We start from the raw sequence: 21,550 nt of genomic DNA, 5'->3' as shown, positions 1-21,550 counted from the left end.
GTTCCGACGGCAGGGGGCACTGTGTTCAGATCCAAGAGCCTCGGGTTCAGATGGCAGGATGGGCTTCCTCCCGAGTTACCAATATCACTTCTTCAAACACTTCTGAAGAAGCAACACATTGTCCTATTATGATTAATGTCACCTAGTACAGAACATCAGTTTCTAAACTAAATATGTTTTAAATTCCTGAATGTTTGCTTTAAGCTAATTCGCCAAATTCAAACTTATCATCAAAACCAACTGAAGGTATCCATTAACAATGCGAATTGTTACATGTTTCAATTTGAGAACTCTCTATACTATTCCCATCTGCTCACAATTCCCTTCTCTGTTTAACTCTGAGCCTGAAAAGGACTTTACTTTTTAACTTAGATGTCACAATGTTTTCCCCCAATTTGCACAGACCAATTTCGTGACACCACAGTTACCCTGACTCTCCCACCGTCTCCATTCCTTCCCCAGCATTTCTTCCACTCCCCTCTATGTCTCCCTTGCTTCCCCTCCGATTTTTGCCTTCCCCTCAACGTCTCTCTCACTCACCACGCTGTTACACTCTCTCCCCCATTGAATTCTTTCTCTCCCCGTTTTTCATCCTCCCTCTCCAAGGGTCACTTTCCCTCTCCTACCATCGCCCTCATACCCGCGCTTTCAGTCTGATGCCTTCCCTCACTGACACACTCACTCATTATCACTCCCTCATCGTCATGCTCCCTCCTTCATGATAACACTCCCTGCCTTGTTGTCACGCTCCTTCTGTCATCCTCTTGCTCCCTCCATCTCGCGATCTCCTTCACTCCCTCCCTTCCTCTCAATCTCGCTTCCTCACTGATTCTCTCTTGGTCTCGCCACTCCCTCTCTCCCTGTCCATTTCTCTCACTCTCTGCCTCCTTCTTAGTGTTGCTCACTCCCTCCATACCTATCTCGGAGTCGCTCACTCCCTCACTCCCTCTTGTGGCCTTGCTCACTCCCTCCCTACCACGCATTATCCCACTCACTGTGTTCATCACACCCTCGGTCTTGCCCACTCCCTCTCCCTCTCCTCACTCCCTGAAAGTCTTATCCCCAAAGTTATGTTGATTCCCTCTCACTGACTCCCTCACTGCCACACTCACTCCCTCAATCTCAGTCCCCCGTCTTATGCTGCCTACTTCACAATCACAGTCAGTCCCTCACACTCACTCCCTCACTGTCACTCACCCTGACCCGCTGTCTTTCTCTCACTCCCAAAAACTGACTCCCTCAGTCTGCCTCACTCCTTCACTGTCTCTCACAAACCCTCATTGTCACTCCTTCACTGTCACATCATCAATCTTTAACTGTCATATGCTCACTCCCCAACAAACTTTCCAATGTCAGGCACACACCCGTGCACCTCCCCGCTGGCACGCTCTCCCCCCACGCTAATTTCTACCCTGAGCACTGACCTGTGAACCCATCCCCAGTTAATTCCCTCGAAATTGCCTTTTAACCAATCCCTACTTATTCCCCCGAGCAACAGACAGTGGTCCCACATAATCCATTCTCTGTGTAATAGCCCATTTTTGTCCCACCTTCCACACTTTAGCTCTAACCACAATCTCTAGTGATGCTCCCACATTTACCCCGTAGTAACGGGCTGCATCTCGAGCAATGGTATTTTGCCCAACCCCATGCCTTTACCATAGCAATGGCTTGAAGCTCCATAACCTCCTTTGTTCCTCTAGTAATGGAACTCGAAGATCGGAGAGAGGGAGATTTGGAGGTAGAGAGTGAGGGGAAATGGGGAATTCAGGGACAGTGAAATAAAATATGTAAATGGGAAGAGGAGAGACAGTTGGATTTTGTGAGAATGGGAGGGAGATATCGAGGGAGAGAGACGAACAGAGAGAGATGAATTCTGAGGAGACCAGGTCGGAGTGGGTGACCTAAAGGTGAAAGCAAGTACAAAGTGACTTAAATCCAACTCCTGATCTCAGGTCCAGTCCTCTCCCCTTCCCTGAAAGCCAGAGCATAGGGCTGAGTCTGTCTATGTCCAGCTCAGCTTCTTCAACACAAAGACAAACAACAATATAGTTCACTCTGCTGTCTGGCACTGTATAATAATCGTATTTATTTTTAAACAAATTGACATTTTAGATACAGTTAGTGAAATGCTGCCTTTCTCAAGGCCCCTGAGTTGCGAGAAATATTGAAATGTTTCCCTACAACCTCCTCAGGTATAAGGTAGGACAAACCAGCATTACTCTTAATTTGTTACCAAAGCGACAGGGTGGGCTTCATTGCTGAAACACGGAACTAGAATTAGAAAACTCCAGATGAATTGATTAATGAGTGAATTTGATTAAATGATGAATATGGGTGAAAGGACATTTCAGTGCATTCTTCAGCTGCTGTCTGAACTTAGTCTGAGTCACGGCATAAATTGCTGTGTTACTTGAGCAACTGAGGAGTTGCAGCATGAAGCCCAATTCCCGGACAAAGGCACCTAGATTCCCAGAGGTATACCCAAATATATACATCCGGTCCCATATAGAATACAGCATCAACGTTGACCATAGCAGGATGAAATTGGCCGAGATCACAAACAGTAAAATGATGGATTTTTTACGATTTTGTATTTCTGTGTCAAATTGACCTTCCCCATTTGTCTGAGCCCGGAGTCTTCTGCGGGCTCTGCTGGTCACTAAAATGTGTCTGACGGTGAAAACATTGAGCAGAAGAATCAACAGAAATGGGAGACCTGGGGTTAGAATATGATAGAAGAATTCGATTATGAGCCATTCAAGAAAGTAATAACCACCGCCCACGACATCACAAAACCAAGGGTAGTTCGTCAGTCCATACTGACCTTGGAACATAAAATACCAGAAAATGTTCTTTGAACAGCTCAGCACAGTCACTGTTCCTAGAACCACAGCCGCCATTTTGTCACTGCAATATTTACGTTTTAGCTTCTGGCAACAAATGGCCACAAATCGATCAAAGGTGAAAGTGACGGTGAACCAGACAGAACAGTCAGTGGCTGCATAAAGCAGGGCAGCGTGGATATTACACACTTGGATGGAGAACACGAAATAAAACTGTTCCTGAAAAACAATGGGAATGTGTCTCAATATCAGGTCGAAAATAATGACCAGGAGATCCGCCACTGCCATGGCCGCCAGGTAACGTCTGACACATGGAGACAATCCACAGTCTCTATAAAGCAGCACATAAATCGTCGCTACATTAACTGCGAGGAAGAAAAACAAACAAATTATACATCAGCCTGGAGGCAAAACTACCAGTATCATTGAGCACCAAGTGAGATTGTCATACGTGTCACTGTATTCAAAGATTTAATGAAATAATTAGAGGTGAAATAAGGAGTGAGAAATTCTGAATTACTGAAATTGAATTAGGAACAGCTTTTTGGAGGTAAATTCACATTTGTTATTTGGGAGTCTGTAAAGATAGGTTGATGGGTGTAAAGAACAGACATATCCCTGTGAAAATGTGGGATAGAAATGGCAAGATTTGGGAATGATGGATAACTTGTGAAATTGCAATTAGCTAAGAGGAAAAAGGAGGCATACATCAGATCGAGGTGACTGAAAACAGACAAAAGTTTGGAAGAGTATTGGGAAAAGAGGACCAATTGGAAATGAGGAATTAAGATGACTAAAATTGTTCATGAAATATCTTCAGCATACAGGATTAAGGATAATCCCAAATGCTTTTATTTATATATAAGGAGCAAGAAGGTAAATAGAGAAAAGGTTGGCTCAATCAAGGACATCAGGGATGTTGAGATTACGGATCATCTCTAGGTCAAGTTGGCATAAAGAGGGAGGAAGTGCTGGATATTCTAAAATGCATTGAGCTGGACAAGTCCCCAGGTCCGGATGGAATCTATCCTAGGAGGTTTCTGAGGGAAGCAAGAGAGGAAATAGCTGGAGTCATAAAGGATATCTTTGCAGCATCCTTGAACACGGTGTGGTCCTGGAGGACTGGAAAATTGCTTATGTTGCCCCAAGAGTGTCTCTGTACAACCACCCCTGACTGAGCAGGGCGAGACCTCAAATACACAGCAGTGAGACTGTAGGAAGTGATGGATGAAAAGACAAGAGGAGAACATTCTCACCAACATACTTGTCACAGATGTACCTGTTCCTAACAGTATCAAAAGGAGCACCCATCACACAGTTCTCGTGGAGGAATAGTCTCAGCCTCATATTGAAGATACAACCCACTGTGTTATGTGGCTCACCTCCTGCAAAGTAGGCCATACTTGTAAAGAAGGGCTTATGCCCGAAACATCGATTCTCCTGTTCCTCGGATGCTACCTGGCCCGCTGTGTTTTTCCAGCACCACATTTTTCAACTCTGGTAATCCAGCAGCTGCAGTCCTCACTTTCTCATACTTCTAAAGGACCAAGCAAATGGAAACTAAGCATCCATGAGACGCCGTAGGCCGTCAGCAGCTGTCACATCAATGGGCATTTCTTCATCAAAGCTCAGAAATAGGTTGTCCACTGATGATTCCAAAATGTTCAGCAACATTCACAATTATACCTGTATTGAAACAGTCTATTCAGCCCATTGAGAGTTTTCAACAGGAAGAGAATGAGGCCTTTCAGCTATTCTAGCCTGTTACTCGCAATTGGGGCAGATCTTTTCGGCTCTTATGCTTTTTAATCAGGAAATGCAAAGGAATATTCACCATTTCAAACCTATTACATAGAAATACAGAGAGGATTGGTTAATGATCCGGAATCTGGAATACATTATTATTTATATTTTTAACAGAAAACAACGATTAGAGTCATAGAGTTATAGAGATGTTCAGCACGGAAACAGACCCTTCAGTCCAACTTGTTCATGCCAAACAGCTATCCCAATCTAATCTAGTCCCATTTGTCAGTACTTGGCCCATATCCCGCTAAACCGTTGCTATTCAAATACCCATCCAGATGCCTCTTAAATGTTGCAATTGTACCTGCATCCACGACTTCCTCTGGCAGCTCATTCCATGCACACCCCACCCTCTGTGTGAAAGAAGTTGCCTTTCATAGGCCCCTTTTATATCTTCCCCTTTCACCGTAAACCTATGCACCCTAGTTCTGGATTCCTCCACCCCAGGGGAAAAGACCTTGTCTGTGTATCCTATCCATGCTTTTATATACCTCTATGAGGTCACCCAGCAGCCTTTGATGCTCCACACAATAGAGCCCCAGTCTATTCAGCCTCTCCCTATAGCTCAAATCTTCTAACCCTGGAAACATCCTTGTGAATCCTTTCTGAACGCTTTCCTGTATCACAATATACTTCGAATAAAAAGGAGACCAGAATTCATTCAATATTCCAAATGTGGCCTACCAACGTTCTATTCAGCCGTAATATGACATCCCAACTCCTATACTGATTGCTCTGATTAATAAAGGAATCAATAAAGGAAAGCATACCAAACACCTTCTTCACTATCCTATCTACATGCGACTCAAGTAGCGATGATTCTGCATTCCAAGTTCTTTTTGTTTAATGGCACTCCATAGGAACGTACCATTAACTGTATTAGTCCTGATAAGATTTGCTTTCCCAAAATGTAACACCTCACGTTTACCTAAATTAAACTCCATCTGCCACTCCTCAGCCCATTGGTCCATCTGATCAAGATCCCGTAGTAATCTGAGGTAACTTTCTTCGCTCGGTAAAAACAATGACTGCAGATGCTGGAAACCAGATTTTGGATTAGTGGTGCTGGAAGAGCACAGCAGTTCAGGCAGCATCCGAGGAGCAGCAAAATCGACGTTTCGGGCAAAAGCCCTTCTTCACTGTCCATTAAATAGAACATAGAACATAGAACAGTACAGCACAGAACACGTCCTTCAGCCCACGATGTTGTGCCGACCACTGATCCTCACGTCTGCACCCTTAAATTTCTGTGACCATACGCATGCCCCGGCGTCTCTTAAATGTCCCCAATGACCCTGCCTCCACAACTGCTGCTGGCAACGCATTCCATGCTCTCACAACTCTCTGTGTAAAGAACCCGCCTCTGACATCCCCTCTATACTTTCCTCCAACCAGCTTAAAACTATGACCCCTCGTGTTAGTCATTTCTGCCCTGGGAAATAGTCTCTGGCTATCGACTCTATCTATGCCTCTCATTATCTTGTATACCGCAATTCGGTCCCCTCTTCTCCTCCTTTTCTCCAATGAAAAAAGTCCGAGCTCAGTCAACCTCTCCTCATAAGATAAGCCGTCCAGTCCAGGCAGCATCCTGGTAAACCTCCTCTGAACCCTCTCCAAAGCATCCACATCTTTCTTATAATAGGGCGACCAGAACTGGACGCAGTATTCCAAGTGCGGTCTAACCAAAGTTTTATAGAGCTGCAACAAGATCTCATGACTCTTAAACTCAATACGCCTGTTAATGAAAGCCAAAACACCATATGCTTTCTTAACAACCCTGTCCACTTGGGTGGCCAATGAAGGGATCTATATACCTGCACCCCAAGATCCCTCTGTTCCTCCACACTGCCAAGAATCCTATCTTAATCCTGTACTCAGCTTTCAAATTCGACCTTCCAAACTGCATCACCTCGCATTTATCCAGGTTGAACTCTATCTGCCACCTCTCAGCCCCTCTCTGCATCCTGTCAATGTCCCGCTGCAGCCTACAACAGCCCTCTGTACGGTCAACGACACCTCCAACCTTTGTGTCATCTGCAAACTTGCTGACCAATCCTTCAATTGCCTCATCCAAGTCATTAATAAATATTACAAACAATAGAGGCCCAAGGACAGAGCCTGTGGAACACCACTCAGCACAGACTTCCAGGCAGAATATTTTCCTTCTACTTCCACTCGCTGTCTTCTGTTGGCCAGCCAATTCTGTATCCAGACAGCTATGGTCCCCTGAATCCCATTCCTCCTGACCTTCTGAATGAGCCTACCAGAGGGAACCTTATCAAATGTCGAACTTTTTGTGTCATCTGCAAACTTACTAACTATACCTCCTATGTTCGTATCCAAATCATTTATATAAATGACGAAAGGTAGTGGACCCAGCACCCATCCTTGTGAAATTCCACTCGTCACAGGCCCTCCAGTCTGAACTTGAAGTGACAGTAACCATAGCTGGATCTTCAACTTATTTCAAACTATATCAACGGTTTCAATAAATGGAACAAATGCATTTTAACGAAATTTGCAGTTAACAGTAACATAGGTGGTGAAGGAAGTTTTCAAGGGACGGTCAAGAGTCCATAAAAGGATAAGCAATTGTCAGCAATTTGGCAGCTGCATATTAACGAAGGTAACTGTGAATGTGTCATAGTTTTATTTTCAGAAAGAATGGGTAGCAATAAATTACTGAAATTGAGGGAGATTACAGGCATTCGCGGTACATTTTGCACTGGACGGTTCACTCTGACTAGTTCAGACATCGGAGGTGTTTCTCCATCTCCATGATTGAACGCTCCCTGAGGCTTCCGTAGCTCAATTGCTCTCAGCACGCATTGTGTTTGTTTAGCGGTGTGGAATGATGAGGGAGAGGGTGTTTTGAGACGTATAGCAATGGGATGGCCTTTATCCAAGTGGCCATCCTTTCTTTCAACGTTCAGGCCTGACCACAATGACAATGACTGACTGCTGCTGAATGAAGAGGCTGTGGCTCCTGCCAGGACAGTAGGTATTCACCAACATGATGTGCGGTGCCTGGTTCCACTGCGACATATGGAGATAGAGTTGGGGAAGTTCCAATCATAAGAATGAAAATATGAAGTAAAGGCTTTGCGAGATCAGCTGAAATGATTATTGTATCACATTTTGAACCTAACCCACAGAACCAGCCCTGACACAATAAACCCGAATGACATATCTGTTCAGCACTGGAGCACCGCAAACCAGGATAGTGCACTGCTCAATACATATCGGCCATCACACCAGAGTGGAACATTGTGCAAACCACACCATTGCATCCATCTAGAAACATGGACCTGCTGTCTATCTTGCATGTAGATCTGTGTGCATCATTTCAGGCATTACTCAGTAATACTGTTCGATCGCTGACCACGTGGGAAAACTTGCAGCCGTGCTGGGAGTGACTGGATGTGCAGCTCCCATTCATTTAAAGCTCCATATCCCCATTGTGACATGAGAAGTGGGGCTGTGTGTGTGTGAAACTCAGCATGAATATCAAACAATCGGACGTGTTTGGGAATAGACTGTGAGGGAGAGGTTCAGCGACAGTGTCGTGGAAGGATGTGTTCACAGGTTTCAAAATGCTAAAATGAAGACATTTCGATAGTGTCTTGCAACACGGGCCAATATTTCCAGATATCGATGGGTGAACGGGATACTGGTGTAAATTCAGATGATAGGGAGTTTCGAATGAGTATGTATTCTGAAGCTTTGTAACGAGGAGTGGGGTCAGCAGTGTCTTCAAATCATTTGTCTCAGCATTATTTTCTTTGAGTGTGTCAGTTGGATCATCTGCACGAGACACGGCTTATCCAGTGAAATATTTTAGAAGACGCTGGGATGAATTTTATTGAACTTTCTCTAACTTAGAAAAGGTTTTAATATGGTCTACAAAATTATAGTGAGAAAAGATTCAAACGTCCTGAAACAAACCTGATGGTGGCATGCGGGCCAGCAATGGGCATGTTAATATTCTCCTGCCAATACAGCATTGCAGGGAATCGTTAAAAAAACGGCTCGGAATCTCCAAAGAGATTCTTTGAAGAAGGAAATAAAAAGCATGGAATGTGAGAGATTCACAGTCTTTAATGACTTCTCCTTAAAAGAAAATAATGATTTCGAATTGCCAGTGTTGGACTGGGGTGGACAATTTCAAAAGGCACACGACATCAGTTCATAGTCCAACAGATGAAATCGAAATCACAAGCTTTCTGAGCGCTGCTCCTTCGTCAAGCGAAGAAGTTGTCATTTCATTTCAAAATTTTATGAATACGTACTGCTGCTATTGCAATAGCGTGCGATGGCCAGCAGATGGTTTCATTGCATTGCTTCAAATACAAAAGGGTACAGACCAATTGATCCTCGTTTCAATACATTTGATCCAAAAGAAGAGAGATGCAATTACGCAGAGATGCAGGCGTAGAGTTACATACGTTGATACACTAAAACAGAAAAGATACAGACAGATAGACACACATACACATAGAGGCACACAGAGACGTAGACATATGCAGCACACAGAGGCAGAAGAACACAGAGAGATAACGATACACGTACACACAATCATAACACACATGGACACGTGTACACACACACTTGCAGTAACACAGAGATAGTATTGTCTTTAGGACAGAGATTCATAAGTTGTTGATTTACATCGGGATCAGGTGTTATGGTGAGAAGACAGGAGAACGGTCTTGGGAAATATATCAGCCATAATCGAACAGCAAAACAGTTTTGGAGGGCCAAATGACTGGATTCTGATCAAATTTTCTAACACAGTTATGATGTTAAGGTGCTCTGAAATGTGGCCTGAGAATCCCGTGCAGGGTAAGGTTGCTAAATATTTGAGTGAAGTGTCAATGGAACAAGTTTGAGTGCCTGAGTGGTCTCTACCTACTCCTATTTGTTGTCCTTGTGTCTCAGTCGAAGTGGTAATTTGGTGTGACGTAAACACCCTGTAAAAATAAGGGCTCACCAATTGCGATAAGGATATCCTCTCCTTCTTCAGACTGTGTTAACTGTGGTGTACTTTTTTTATTCATTTGTGGGACTTGGGCGTCGCTGGCTCCCAGCATTGATAGCCTATCACTATTTTCCCTTGAGAAGGTACCTTCTTGAATAGCTGCAGTCCATTTGCTGTGGGTTGACCCACAATGCCGGTAGGGAGGGAATTTTAAGATTTTTAACCAGAGACTGTGAAAGAACGGTGGTATATTTCCATGTCAGGGTGGTGAGTGGCTTGGAAGGAAACTTGCAGGTGGTGGTGTTCCCAAGTATGTGTTGCCCTTGTCCTTCTGAAAGGACATGTTCGTGGACTTGGAAGGTGCTGTGTGAGGAGTTTTGGTGAATTTCTGCAATGCATCTTGTAGATAGTACACACTGCTGCTGCTGCTGCTGAGCGCCAGTGGTGGAGGGATTGAATGTAGATGTGGTAACAATCAAGAGGATTGCTTAGTCCTTGATAATGTAAAACTCCTTGAGAGTTGTTGGAGCTGCACTCATCATGGCAATTGGGGAGTATTCCATCAAACTCCTGGCTTGTGCCATGTAGATGCTGGATAGAGTTTGGCGTGCCAGGTGGTGAGATACTCGCCGCAGTATGCCTAGTCTCTGACCTGCTCTTTTGTTACTGTGTTTATGTGGTAAGTTCAGTTGAGTTTCTGGTCAATGGTAAGCCAATGATGTTGATGGTGGGGGATTCAGTGATGGTAATACAGTTGAATGTCAAGGCGTGATGTGTATCTTATTGATGATGGTTATTGCCTGGCACTTGTGTGGCGCGAATGTTACTTGTCACTTGTCAGCCCAGGCTGGATATTGTCCAAACCCTGTTGCATTTGAGCACGGACTGCTGCAGTAGCTGAGGTGTCGCAAATGGTGTATAACCCGGTGAGATCAATGGCGAACATTCACTTTTCTGATCTTATGACAGTGGGAAGGTCATTTAAGAAGCAGCTGAAGGTTGTTGGGCCAGGACACTACCCTGAGGGACTGCTGCAAAGATGTCCTGGAGCTGAAATGACTGACCCTCAAAACCACAACCATCTTTCCTTCTGCCACGTCTCAGTCTCACCAGCGGACTGTTTGCCCCGAATACCCATTGATTCCAGTTTTGCCAGAGGCCCTTGAAGCCATATTACATCAAGTGCGGCCTTGATATGAGAGCTGTTACACTGACATCAACTCTGGAATTTGTCCATGTTTGAACGACGGCTGTTTTGAGATCAGAAGCTGAGTGACCTTGGCGAAATCCAAACTGGGCGTCCCTGAGCAGGTTGTTGCTGAGCAAGTGCTGCTTTACAGCGTTGTGAAGATTGCATCATTAAATACATTCAAGGCTGACATCGACTGACCTTTGTTGGGCAACCGACTCAACCGTTATTTGGAATAAACATGAAAATGACATTCAGCCGTATATCAAATCAGCCATGAGCAATCTCAGTGGTGCAGCGGACTCGAGAGGCCTAATAGCCAAACGATGCTCCCGACACATGTGTTCCCTCAGTCAACCCCTCAAGATGGTTACAGAGGAAGCTCCCATTCAGTCACTTTGGATCGCTACAGTGAGATAGGAGGAGGCCATCCTGCCCCTCCACAAAGTTACGCAGGAAGAGAATGAAGTCATTCAGTCCTTTGTGTAAAACAGGATGTGCCCATTTACCTTTTTGGCTTCTACACAGGAACGGGGAGCTCTGGTTAGCTAACGGGAAATAAGGAGAAGAGATTAATGTTTATTTTCAGGTCGTAAAGATGGAACTAGTGGATTGTCTCTGGTATCAGTGTGAGGTCATCAATAATTTAAACTTATTTTAACACTGTGGAAGAGGTTCTGAAGTGATTGGAGCCCATTTAGCCCATCCACCAAAATAGTCATTCAATACGTTGTCAAGCAGATTTAGAGATTCTGCAATGGGATATAGACAGGGGAGGTTAGTAAGCAAGCCTTCTTCAGAAACAGTATAATATGGGTTCTGGGAAGTTTACGCTTAGATGGAATGACAAAAGTAGAATGGAGAGAGTGTTCAGAACTCGATATAGAAGGGATTTGAATGTCTGGGCACACGGTTCACATAAAGTTAGTCTGCATTTGCAGCAAATGTCTGAGAGGGTATACAGAAAGGGTATATTTTTGGAAAGGCTTATCAGATTTAATCATAGGAACATTTTATTGCATCTATACAGGGCATTACTGAGACCACCCCTGATCTATTGTCTGCAGTTTTGTTCCCCTAAACTGAAAAATGATGGATCCCATTGTTTTCGAAGACTTTCGATCATTTTACTTGTTCCTAACATAAAGGATTTTGAAGGATTAACACATTTGACCTGCGAATGAGAAATGTTCTTGTTGATCCATATGTGATCTTGGGGAGAATTTTTCGTGAACATAGCTGATGAATGCTTCCTCTTGTACGGGACGAGAAATGTAGGAAATATGTTCTAATAATAAGATGTCTGACGATGTCAGATTTTTCCTTGAACAGACAAAATAAAGAATAATGTGACGCTTATTTGGAAAATGTGATTAGAACTGCCGGGGGATATGAAAAAGCCCTCGTTTTTCTCTTTACATAATTTCCCCTCTATGCAACTTGTGATTCATTTGTTCGTCATGTTACAGACCTAGATACTCTATGAATTAAACACCTGTAACTCACAGAGTGACGGCTTACAAAATCCCTTTGGTCTTTCGGAATGCAACATTTAATAACGTAACTTTCCGGAAAATAACATCCACTAAATATCCAAAAAATAAATGAGAACATGAGATGTAGGAGTAGGTCATTCGGCCCCTGGAGCCGACCTTGTCCTTGCATAAGATAATGGCTGTTCTGATCTAAGCCTTAACACTAATTCCTCTTTGGAAATAAGGCACTGCAATTTGTTTAGGTGTGAGCAGGGAAGTACTTTGGGATTAGTTATTATAATGCTGTTAGTTTTACAATAGTTATGGGAAAGGTTACGCCCTTTCCACAAATTAAATTTCTAAATTGAGACAAAGCCAATTTCGATCTTATTAGACAGGAACCTTCAAAAAGTTGATTGGGGGAGGTGGTTTGCAGGAGAATGGAGATCTGGCAAGTGGGAGATTTTCAAAACGAGATAATGAGAGCTCAGTGCTGTCATCATACTGTTAAGGTAAAGGGCAAGACTGGCAGGAATAGAGAACACTGGATGACCAGAGATGTGAGGCTTAAGGAGTATAGGGGCTGTAGCAATATACTTAAGAGGAAAATGAGGATGTCAAAAAGGGCACGTGAGTTAGCTTTGCAGATGAGTTAAAGTAGAATCCAAAGAGCGTCAACAAGTAATGTTTTAAAAAATGAAGTCACTCACGGACAAGGACATCACTGGCTGGACCAGCATTTATTGCTCAACTCTAATTTCCCAGAAGGCAGTTAGGATTCAACCACATTGCTGTGTATCTGAAGTCACATGAAAACCAGACCATGAAAGATGGCAGTTTCCTTCCTTAACGGACATAACTGAACCAGATCGGTGTTTTCACAATCGGAAACAATTATATGGTCGTCATTAGAATACAAATTTGTTTTTGAATTGAAGTTCCACTAAATGCTGTCACGGGATTCAAACACAGATACCAAGAACATGAACAGTCCAACTACAATACTACTAGGCCATTGCCTACCCAGGTTCTAATCTGTGACTAGGAAGATAATAGAGCCGCTTTGTGTGGAAATAGGTGAGATATTAAATACAGAAGAACATAAGATTCAAGACTGCTCCAGTATTCAGTAAGGTCATGACTGATATTTTGCAGACTGCAGCTCCATTTACCCGTCCTCTTACCATAACCCTTAATGCAATCTATCTCAGCTTTAAAAGCATTTATTGAGCGAGCGTCAATCACGTATTTACTTCAAGGGGCAGGGAGTTCCATAGGTTCACAACCATCCGGCTGCTCCCTCTAATTTTGAGGCTGTGCCTTCTTGTCTTAGTTTCACCCAGAAGTGGAAACATCTTCTTTACTTATATCTTCAGAAATTTATATGTTTCTAGAAACGAATGTTTCAAGAGATTATTTACAGTGAAGAAAGACATGGAAGCTCTGGAATATCATGAATATAGGTAAAGATAGAACATAGAACATAGAACATAGAAGGATACAGCGCAGTACAGGCCCTTTGGCCCTCGATGTTGCGCCGATCCAAGCCCACCAAACCGATACTAACCCACTATCCTCCATATACCTATCCAATGCCCGCTTAAATGCCCATAAAGAGGGAGAGTCCACCACTGCTACTGGCAGGGCATTCCATGAACTTACGACTCGCTGAGTGAAGAACCTACCCCTAACTTCAGTCCTATATCTACCCCCCCCCTTAATTTAAAGCTATGCCCCCTTGTAATATCCGACTCCATACGCGGGAAAAGGTTCACACTGTCAACCCTATCTAACCCCCTAATCATCTTGTACACCTCAATCAAGTTACCCCAAACCTTCTTTTCTCTAATGAAAACAGCCCCAAGTGTCTCAGTCTTTCCTCATACGATCTTCCTTCCATACCAGGCAACATCCTGGTAAACCTCCTCTGCACCCGTTCCAGTGCCTCCACATCCTTCCTATAGTATGGCGACCAAAACTGCACACAATATTCCAGATGCGGCCGCACCAGAGTCTTATACAACTGCATCATGACCTCAGGACTCCGGAACTCAATTCCTCTACCAATAAAAGCCAGTACGCCATATGCCTTCCTCACCGCACTATTTACCTGGGTGGCAACTTTCAGAGATCTGTGTACATGGACACCAAGATCCCTCTGCTCATCCACACTACCAAGTATCCGACCATTAGCCCAGTACCCCATCTTTTTGTTATTCTTCCCAAAGTGAATCACCTCACACTTAGCTACATTGAATTCCATTTGCCACCTTTCTGCCCAGCTCTGCAGCTTCTCTATATCCTGCTGTAACCTGCCACACCCTTCCTCATTGTCAACAACTCCTCCGACTTTCGCATCATCCGCAAACTTGCTCACCCAACCTTCTAACCCCTCTTCCAGGTCATTTATAAAAATGACAAACAGCAATGGTCCCAAAACAGATCCTTGCGGAACACCGCTAGTGACGGCACTCCATGAAGAAACTTTGCCATCAACTACTACCCTCTGTCTTCTTCCATCCAGCCAATTCCTAATCCAAACCTCCAACTCACCCTCAATGGCATACCTCCGTATTTTTTGAAGTAGCCTACCATGGGGAACCTTATAAAACGCCTTACTAAAATCCATATATACCACATCTACCGCTTTCCCCTCATCAACCTCCTTCGTCACCTTTTCAAAGAATTCAATAAGGTTTGTGAGGCACGACCTGCCCTTCACAAAACCATGCTGACTATCCTTTGTCACATTATTCCTATCCAGATGTGCATAAATCCTATCCCTTACAATTCTCTCTAAGACTTTGCCCACAACAGAAGTGAGACTCACCGGCCGATAGTTACTAGGGTTATCCCTACTCCCCTTTTTGAAAAAGGGAACCACATTTGCTATCCTCCAGTCTTCTGGCACTACTCCTGTAGACAAAGAGGACATAAAAATCAAGGCCAATGGCTCTGCAAGCTCCTCCCTTGCTTCCCAGAGAATCCTAGGATAAATGCCATCAGGCCCAGGGGACTTATCTATTTTCACCTTTTCCAGGATTTCCAACACCTCTTCTCTACATACCTCAAAGCCATCCATTCTACTTATTTGTGACTCAGTATTCACATCGATGACAATGCCCTGTTCCTGAGTAAATACTGAAGAAAAGTATTCATTCAGTGTCTCCCCAATCTCTTCCACCTCCACACGCAACTTCCCACTACTATCCTTGACTGGACCTATTCCTACCCTAGTCATTATTTTAATCCTAACATACCTATAGAAAGTCTTAGGGTTTTCCCTAATCCTACCGACTAAGGACCTTTCATGTCCCCTCCTTGCTGCTCTTAGCTCTCTCTTCAGGTCCTTCCTGGCTACCCTATAACTCTCAATCGCCCCAATTGAACCTTCACGTCTCATCTTGAGATAGGCCGCCCTCTTCCATTTAACAAGGGATTCCAATTCCTTATTAAACCACGGCTCCCTCGCACGACCCTTTCCTCCCTGCCTGACAGGTACATAATTATCAAGGACACTCAATAGTTGCTCCTTGAACAAGCTCCACATATCATTTACACTCTTGCCTTGGAGTCTACTTTTCCAAGCCACACATCCTTAGTCATGCCTCACCGCATCATAATTTCCCTGACCCCAGCTATAACTCTTGCCTTGTAGTACACACTTATCCCTCTCCATCACGAGAGTAAAAATCACCGAATTATGGTCACTATCCCCAAAGTGCTCACCTACCTCTAATTCTAACACCTGGCCTGGTTCGTTACCCAGAACCAAATCCAGTATGGCCTCACCTCTTGTTGGCCTGTCTACATATTGTGTCAGGAAACTCTCCTGCACACATTGAACAAACACTGACCCATCTAACGAACTTGAGCTATAGCTTTCCCAATCAATATCAGGAAAGTTAAAGTCCCCCATAACAACCACCCTATTACTGTCACTCATCTCCTGAATCACCTTCTCTATCCTTTCTTCAATGATTCTAGGACTATTAGGAGGCGTGTAAAAGACTCCTAACAGGGTGACCTCACCTTTCCTATTCCTAACCTCAGCCCAAACTACCTCAGATGGCAAGTCCTCATCCATCGTCCTTTCCACCACTGTAATACTATCTTTGACAAGCAATGCCACACCTCCCCCTCTTTTACCCCCACCTCTGACCCTACTAAAACATTTAAATCCTGGAACCTGCAACAGCCAATCCTGTCCCTGTTCTAGCCATGTCTCCATAATAGCCACAACATCGAAGTCCCAGGTACCAACCCACGCTGCAAGTTCACCTACCTTATTTCGCATACTTCTTGCATTGAAGTATACACACTTCAAGCCACTTTCCTGTTTACAGGCACCCTCCTTTGAAATTGATGCCATGTTCCTAACCTCCCTACACTCCAGGTCCTGCACCCTGAAGCTACAATCTGGGTTCCCATGCACCTGCAGAGTTAGTTTAAACCCCCCTCAAGAGCACTAGCAAACCTCCCCCCAAGGATACTGGTGCCCCTCAGCTTCAGGTGTAGACCATCCTGTTTATAGAGGTCCCACCGTCCCCAGAAAGAACCCCAGTTATCCAAAAACCGGAATCCCTCCCTCCTGCACCATCCCTGTAGCCACGCATTTAAGTGTTCTCTTTCCCTATTCCTCGAATCTCTATCGCGTGGCACGGGTAACAAACCAGAGACAACAACTCTGTTCGTTCTAACTCTGAGCTTCCAACCTAGCTCCCTGAAAGCCTGTCTAACATCCTCGGCACTCCTCCTACCTATGTCGTTGGTGCCAATATGGACCACGACTTCGGGCTGCTCCCCCTCCCCCTCCAGGACCCGGAAAACACGATCAGAGACATCACGTACCCTTGCACCTGGGAGGCAACATACCAAACGTGAGTCTCTCTCGTTCCCACAAAACCGCCTATCTGTGCCCCGAACTATCGAGACCCCAATTACTACTGCTCTGCTCTTCTTCACCCTTCCCTTATGAGTAACGGGGACAGGCTCCGTGCCAGAGACCTGAGCCCCGTTACTTACCCCTGGTAAGTCATCCCCCCCACAAGTATCCAAAACGGTATACTTGTTCTTGAGGGGAACGGCCGCAGGGGGTCCCTGCACTGGCTGCTTCCTCCCAGTCCCCCTCACTGTCACCCATCTATCTGCCATCTTTGGAGTTACTACTTCCCTATAACTCTGATCTATGACCCCCTCTACCTCCCGAATGATCCGAAGTTCATCCAACTCCATGTTTTGAAAAGAATCTACATTACAGAAGAGGAGGTGCTGGATGTTTTAAAATGCATACAGGAGGATTAATGCCAGGAACCTGATTAAGTGTATCTTAGGACATTGTGGACAGCTAGGGAAGACCCCTAACAGAGGTATTTGCATCGTCCACAGCCACAAGTGATGTACTGGAAGGCTGGTGAGTGGCTCATGTTGTGCAATTATTGAAGAAAGGATGATTTGGAGATGCCAAATCCCAAATGTTGGATTGGGATGTACAATGTTAAAAATCACACAACACTAGGCTATAGTATAACAGGTTTAGTTGAAATCACTAGTTTTCGGAGTGCTGCTTCTTCATCCAGTGGTTGTGGAGCACACGATTGTAAGACACAGAATTTACAGCAAATGTTTACAGTGTGATGCAGCTGAAATTATATATTGTAAAATCTCTTGATTGTTTGTTAAGTCTCTCATCTGTTAGAATGATCGCGTTAGTTTCACTTCTTTCATATGTAAATTGCAAAACTTTTTTTAAAAAATACATTCTCAAGTGAATCTTAACAATTGATTACAGCCCAGATAATGTATTGAAGGTGTTAGCCCCCTATGTGCTGCTTTCTGAGCCATAATGTTTAGACTGATTCTAATCGAAAAAATAAATTAACAGAATTTTACATGGATTCATGCAGTTTTTGAACAAAGTACAATGTAACTCTGCAAGTATAAATTCATTCCACAAACTTATATGTGCATGTCTGCATGTGGGTGTGTGTGTTGGGGGTGTGTGTGCGAGTGTCTGTGAGAGAGAGTACGTGAGTATGTCAGTGTAAAGAGGTCTAGGTTTGTGAGAAGGTGCATGAAAGAGTGTGGGAGTGTGTGCGTCTGTAGGAGTGTGTGCGCGCATCTGTGCGAGTGTCTGCTGGCGTTGGGGGGGTGGCGGGGGTAGTCGCTGGCTTGTGTACCTTTGGTAATCTGTGGAAATGGAGTATGTTGGATCAATCAGGTTTCATTCTTTGTAGATTTTAATTTTGTTAATTTCGTCTGTCTTGTGGATCTTCTTCAGAAAGCTATGATACAGTTTCCAGCTGTCCAGTCGAGTCCTACGCCACCTGTTGGTAGGTGTCAGTTTCTGTGATTAATGAATTTGCCTTTTCAATGTACTGTGTTTTGTTTAAGATGACGTTCATATGCCCTTTGTCTGACGGTAGGATTGAAATATTTCTGTCTTTTCTAAGTCTTTATAGGGCTTGCCTTTCCTGTGTGTTGAGGGTGTTCCCTTCTTTCTTGCTGCTGAGTATTGGTGCTACTCTCTAACCGATGGCCAGTTAGGTTACTTCCATAAATCCGTTGTCTTTCAGGGTTGGTTCTCGTGTTGCTCGGAAGTCCTTTTTGTATGTGTCTCCGTAGCTGTAGTTCATTTCTCAACAAATGGGAGCAGCGGCCGAGTTGAGGTGAACCCGGGAGACTACAGCTAAGGTAAGAGTTTTTTTCAAAATTACTTACCTGTAGCGGGCATCGGTGTTTTGTTTTCTCTCTCCTTCACAGAAAGAGCGGGAGCAGCAGAGGAAGTGACAGCAAGCAGAGGGGCAGCCGAGACCCGGAAGCAGTTAGTGTAAGCTTAGCTGGGTTAGTTTTTTCCCCCTTTAAAAGCGTGAAGGAGAGGAACCCGAGGCACTACACGGGTAGTGCCTCCCACCCGCCCTCCTCCTCTAACCTATTAATAACATCTGTTGTGGCAAGCAGGTAAGTGCTGAATTTTGCTTGTATTATTTAGACACAGTTTTTGTTTAAACAGTTAGCTTTAGAGGGATGGCAGTGAAGGCAGTGCAATGTTCCTCCTGCAACATGTATGAGGTGAGGGATGCCATCGACGTCCCTGCCGATTACACTTGCAGGAAGTGCACCCATCTCCAGCTCCTCCAAGACCGTGTTAGGGAACTGGAGCTGGAGTTGGATGAACTTCGGATCATTCGGGAGGCAGAGGGGGTCATAGATCAGAGTTATAGGGAAGTAGTAACTCCAAAGATGGCAGATAGATGGGTTACAGTGAGGGGGACTGGGAGGAAGCAGCCAGTGCAGGGACCTCCTGCGGCCATTCCCCTCAAGAACAAGTATACCGTTTTGGATACTTGTGGGGGGGATGACTTACCAGGGGTAAGTAACGGGGCTCAGGTCTCTGGCACGGAGCCTGTCCCCGTTACTCAGAAGGGAAGGGTGAAGAAGAACAGAGCAGTAGTAATTGGGGACTCGATAGTTCGTGGCACAGATAGGCGGTTTTGTGGGAACGAGAGAGACTCACGTTTGGTATGTTGCCTCCCAGGTGCAAGGGTACGTGATGTCTCTGATCGTGTTTTCCGGGTCCTGGAGGGGGAGGGGGAGCAACCCGAAGTCGTGGTCCACATTGGCACCAACGACATAGGTAGGAGGAGTGCTGAGGATGTTAGACAGGCTTTCAGGGAGCTAGGTTGGAAGCTTGGAGTTAGAACAAACAGAGTTGTTGTCTCTGGTTTGTTACCCGTGCCACGTGATAGAGATTCGAGGAATAGGGAGAGAGAACAATTAAATGCGTGGCTTCAGGGATGGTGCAGGAGGGAGGGGTTCCAGTTTTTGGATAACTGGGGTTCTTTCTGGGGACGGTGGGACCTCTATAAACAGGATGGTCTACACCTGAACCTGAGGGGAACCAGTATCCTTGGGGGGAGGTTTGCTAGTGCTCTTGGGGGGGGTTTAAACTAACTCGGCAGGGGCATGGGAACCCAGATTGTAGCTTCAGGGTGCAGGGCCTGGAGTGTAGGGAGGTGAGGAACATGGCATCAATTTCCAAGGAGGGTGCCTGTAAACAGGGAAGTTGTTTGAAGTGTGTATACTTCAATGCAAGAAGTATACGAAATAAGGTAGGTGAACTTGCAGCGTGGGTTGGTACCTGGGACTTCGATGTTGTGGCTATTACGGAGACATGGCTAGAACAGGGACAGGATTGGCTGTTGCAGGTTCCGGGATTTAAATGTTTTAGTAGGTTTAGAGGTGGGGGTAAAAGAGGGGGAGGTGTGGCATTGCTTGTCAAAGACAGTATTACAGCGGTGGAAAGGACGATGGATGAGGACTTGCCATCTGAGGTAGTTTGGGCTGAGGTTAGGAATAGGAAAGGTGAGGTCACCCTGTTGGGAGTCTTTTACAGGCCTCCTAATAGTCCTAGAATCATTGAAGAAAGGATTGGGAAGGTGATTCAGGAGATGAGTGACAGTAATAGGGTGGTTGTTATGGGGGACTTTAACTTTCCTGATATTGATTGGGAAAGCTATAGCTCAAGTTCGTTAGATGGGTCAGTGTTTGTTCAATGTGTGCAGGAGAGTTTCCTGACACAATATGTAGACAGGCCAACAAGAGGTGAGGCCATACTGGATTTGGTTCTGGGTAACGAACCAGGCCAGGTGTTAGAATTAGAGGTAGGTGAGCACTTTGGGGATAGTGACCATAATTCGGTGATTTTTACACTCGTGATGGAGAGGGATAAGTGTGTACTACAGGGCAAGAATTATAGCTGGGGTAAGGGAAATTATGATGCGGTGAGGCATGACTTAGGATGTGTGGCTTGGAAAAGTAGACTCCAAGGCAAGAGTGTAAATGATATGTGGAACTTGTTCAAGGGGCAACTATTGAGTGTCCTTGATAATTATGTACCTGTCAGGCAGGTAGGAAAGGGTCGTGCGAGGGAGCCGTGGTTTAATAAGGAATTGGAATCCCTTGTTAAATGGAAGAGGGCGGCCTATCTCAAGATGAGACGTGAAGGTTCAATTGGGGCGATTGAGAGTTATAGGGTAGCCAGGAAGGACCTGAAGAGAGAGCTAAAAGCAGCAAGGAGGGGACACGAAAGGTCCTTAGTAGATAGGATTAGGGAAAACCCTAAGGCTTTCTATAGGTATGTTAGGAATAAAAGAATGACTAGGGTAGGAATAGGTCCAGTCAAGGATAGTAGGGGGAAGTTGCGTGTGGAGGCGGAAGAGATTGGGGAGACACTGAATGAATACTTTTCTTCAGT

The sequence above is a fragment of the Chiloscyllium plagiosum genome, unplaced genomic scaffold (genome assembly GCF_037043375.1).
Source record: "Chiloscyllium plagiosum isolate Xiang-an unplaced genomic scaffold, Cpla_swu_hap1 HiC_scaffold_49, whole genome shotgun sequence".
In the NCBI taxonomy this organism is placed as follows: Eukaryota; Metazoa; Chordata; class Chondrichthyes; order Orectolobiformes; family Hemiscylliidae; genus Chiloscyllium; species Chiloscyllium plagiosum.
The sequence above is the reverse complement of the archived record's forward strand: the minus strand, read 5'-3'. Positions refer to the sequence as shown.